The sequence below is a fragment of the Octopus bimaculoides genome, chromosome 13 (genome assembly GCF_001194135.2).
Source record: "Octopus bimaculoides isolate UCB-OBI-ISO-001 chromosome 13, ASM119413v2, whole genome shotgun sequence".
NCBI classification, from domain to species: domain Eukaryota; kingdom Metazoa; phylum Mollusca; class Cephalopoda; order Octopoda; family Octopodidae; genus Octopus; species Octopus bimaculoides.
The window spans coordinates 36,895,801-36,900,430 of NC_068993.1; positions in this window are offsets into that span (position 1 = coordinate 36,895,801).

Here is a 4,630-nt window from a genome sequence, read left to right on the forward strand (position 1 = left end):
TGTGTGTGTGTGTGTGTGTGTGTGTGTATAAACGACGGGCTTCTTTCAGTTTCCGTCTATCAAATCTACTCGCAAAGCTTTGGTTGGCCCGAGGCTATAGTAGAAGATACTTGCTCAAGGGGCCACGCAGTGTGACTAAACCCGGAACCATGTGATTGGAAAGTTAACTTCTTACCACACAGCCACGCCTGCGCCTGACGCACGAAACTCTCAGCCCTTGAGTCCTTCTGTTGCTTCTGCTAAATATTAATAATAAAAAAGATAGATAGATAGATAGAACTTAACCGTTAGGACGTCAGATATATAATGATTTATGGTATTTAGTTGCTTTTAAGCATTCTGAATTAATTCCCACAAAATGGAGCTCTGCCTTTCATCGATCCGCAATTAATAATATATTTATATTCCTATGAGGAAACTTAGATCAGTACTCCGCAATCTTTTTACATTTGCAATTCACTTTCTTTTCAAAATTCGGCGGCACACCTGAACTAAAAATATAACTAAAACTATAGGAAAAAAAATTATATTCAGTTTACATTGCGGCACACATAGCATCGTCTCGTGGCACACCAATGTGCCACAACATACTGGTTGCGGAGCACTGACCTAGATATAAATGAAGTTATTATATGATATGGAATAGAAAGGGTATGTTCGGGTGATTATAGTTTCCGCAAAAGCCGTTAGCAGTGCAAAGGAGAGAGTTTCAAAGAAACCGAGGTGGTATAACTTGGCTCAAGTCCACCGGGGATTCCATTGCTTGTCTCTCAAACAACACCCTTCAATGTCCTCTTTAAATTAATGTTTCAGTTAATGTATTAGATTCGCTGAAAGAGATTGTTATTCAATTATAAAGTGCATTAAGATATTTAATAAAATATTAGACCTAAAAATGAAATTGTCTATTTAATTGTTCTATTGTTATGGACTCTGATAAAGCATACATCTGTAATTTCCGTCAGCCTTACATTTGTAATGTTTTCTTAAGCGTCACTCAACCAACGAACAATGTTCTAACATCGTTAAAAAAAATTCTAGGAAGGACATATAGTCTTTTGTTCATGCGGCTAAAGTATTAGTACTTATGCACTAGGAGTGGGGGAAATCCTTGACTTCCATAAGAGTATTATGGAAGTGACATGCATACAACTACAAATGGGAATCGAAACTAGGTCGCTGTGAGTTTACCTTATTTCACACTACTAATAAAGGTCGCTTGGAGACTGATGTAAAAGAAACAGAAATCAGAATTTAAAAATAAAATATATTGATAACGTGTTACGTATGTGGCAGGGAAACTTGGAAAAAGCAGATTTATAATGACGAAGGAAATATAGAAACTGATTATCTCTCGCACAACTTGTGTAACCTGCAATAGAAACAAAAGGTGGCCAGCAGATCTTAAAATTCGCCTTAGCAACCATAACAGGGTAGCATACACCTTTAAGATGAGAGGTAGTCATACTCATCAGCAAGTTAACTGCCACTGTGAGTGTGTGTGTGTGCGCGTGTGTGTACACAATCGAAGTAATATTAAATTAAATTAGCCATCTGTAATTCATATTTAATGTATATATACCGTTGACAGGTAAATTTATAGTAGAATTCGTCCAAGATAACATCTATCGTGCTCTGTTTAAAACTAATATACATCAGAGAGAGACGTAAGGATCGTCAGCGGCTTGCGAGAAAGCCAGATGCATTTCAGCCTAGTTGGGTTTTATTAGTAATAAAAACTTACAGCCAACCACATGCCTAGACTAGATTTATTAGCTCCAAAATATGAAACAATGAAAATGATATACAGCGATACTGCGAATAGCCACGCTCAATGGATGTACATCGTTCATAGGCAATTTACTTCGGTGCTCGTTTGAGATAACATCTTTTATAAAACATACATACATACATACGTCTACTATTGCACTTGATAAATTAGGTAACAAAGCAAGCCTGTTGGCTGGAGACACATAGTCGCTTTGGGATGAATGTAAAAATACACATGTAATTTAAAGGTCTCGTTCAGGTGTACACCAAGTTTTAAAAAAAGATATTAAGTAGATGTATACCTTTAAATCTCAAGCTATTGCTGTGCCTTGTCTTTCCTCTAGACCAGGGGTCACCAAACTCTTTTCACAGCGGGCCAGATAACTGAGAGAAAGGCGAGCGCGGGCTGCATAACCATTTTGTTCAATACAATACAGTGAATATACGCAAAATAAAAACAACCAATATATTTATTTACCAAAAAGTTATCAAAGAAGATGACATTAGCAATAAGATAGTTATATCACACCCAATGGGCACATATCCGAATTTCACAGACTAAATAGCAAAAAAAAAAAAAGTTTAGTGAGATTTGTGAAACTGGTGCTTAGCTTTTAAGATATCAATACTTGCTTTGGAATTGCTGCATCCAACCAATAGAATTACATTCAAACATTCATCAGTCAACCTCGTTCGATGTGCTAACTTCAGATTACTTCAATTTTGAAAATGTTTGCTCACAGACAAAGATTGTTCCAAACACAGATGCCATACCAGAGGCAAATTTCTTCAAATTTGAAAACTCATTATCAGGTAAGCAGTGATAAAATTCTACAAGTATTCCTTCTCTGTGCTTCTCATTCAACAAGTCAATGAGCACCAACTGTAGTTCGACTGGCAGGTTATCAAAACCCAAACGCATTCTGGGACAGAAGAATGTCATTCTCAATTCTGCCGAGATCTGAAAATCTCACCAAAAAATACTTATTTAAGTCACGAATTATCTTCTTCAGAAACTCGAGGTTGGCATCTGTGATTCTAGCGCGAAACTCTTTGAGACACTGAAAATTAGAGAAGTTTCCTCCTTCCAGTTGTGCTTCAAATAATGATAGCTTTCTCTGAAATCTTTTGTTGATTCTGTAAAAATCATTATATTCTCCCCAAGTTCTTCTGTTCGCCATAACTCTGAGCTTGCTGAAAAGCTGATGCTTCCAAGCAAATCGGCTTTCTCAGGATACAAGTCATTTGCTGCTTCCATCATACACTTTTTGATGAAGTTGCCGTCGGTAAACGGTTTTCCTCGCTCTGCCATCTTATGCATTATTTTGTAACTTGTACGACTGACATATTCATTTTCAACAAACATTCTTGTAAAGAGAATGTTGAAACACGACGATGCAAGTTAAAACACGATCGCTGCAGGAATGAACTCTCAATGCAGGTACTTACAAAGAAGGTACAGTGTGGCGGCGGACCAGATGAACTGACCTCACGGCCCGTAAGTTTGGTGACCGCCTGCTCAAGACGAGATAGAAGGAAATTGTCATGGCATCCTGTTCGGGGGCTTGTATAGCTCTCAATTCCAAAGTTTGGTGCCCATCTCTCTAGGATCTTTCACATGCATATCACTACATATTTCTCATACACTACACACACAGATTTATAGGAATCTTGCAGGCGTGAAGTGGATTCGATCCACTATGCCACAAATTTGAATTAACACTGCGTCAGAACGTTTCCCGCGGTGGAACAACGGTTTCGATCTGACAGCAGTTAGATATGTCCCAGACGCCTTTAGCTAGGCCAAAGCGGTGTCTCCACCACTTGACCCTTTCTGACCTCTTCTACTCCATCTAGAATAGAGATAAACAAGACCGCCAGCTAAATCCTTTGCACTCACTACCCTGCTTGATAGCTATAAAAACAGGAAACCTCCAAGCAAACTTCCTCTTTTTAGTCACCGGTGGGTGACGACTCATGGAGAACGAAGTCTGGCTGACCAATTACAAGAAGCCCGTAGCATATATATATATATATATATATATATATATATATATATACGACAATAAGAAGATGGAGGGGATCAAGAGGTGGTATTCATCAACTTTTAGACATTATATTGTCTATTTGTTTATTTAAAAGAAGAAAAAAAACAATTATAACAATATACATACATGTATAACATATGCTTTACATATATAAAAATACCAGTAATTATTAAAATATATAACGTAGAACATAGAAAGTAGAATAGTTTCTTACAGCAGTTTCAGCCAAGAGGTCATAGTACCCCACTTTACTTCCTTCCCTTCAGTGAACTGAAGTATTTGGTAGATAAAATTAAGGAACTCGGGTGTGCCTCTGGGCTTCGTCAGAGAGTTTAGAAAGTTCATGAGGTTAAGTTATAAATATAAATGTATATATATATATATACACACTTTTACATATACATAAATACATATCTATACATTTTCCCCTCTAGTGTCAGCTCAGAGCTGCGGCCATGCTGATGCACCACCGTTTTGCTACACTCTAATTACTGAAGGCCTCCTCCAATATGTGGCACTTGGTGAAGAATGGAGTTTGATGTAACTACCCTCATTTGCACCTCTTGCCGTGAGGTAGGTTCATCTGGGACTCTCGACAGGAAGATGTCCAGCTTTGATTAAAAACCCCCTACATCTACTTTGTGCAGGTTCCTCAGGCTCTTTGGGAGAATATTAAAAAAGCTGTGGGCCCTTGAAACCCAAACTGTTGCAGTAACTGGTCCTGAAGCACAATGGCATTGCTGGGATCTTTGGCACTATGCAGTGTCGTCCCGTTCTGGCATTGGTGTAGCTTTCAATGCCAAAATTTGGCA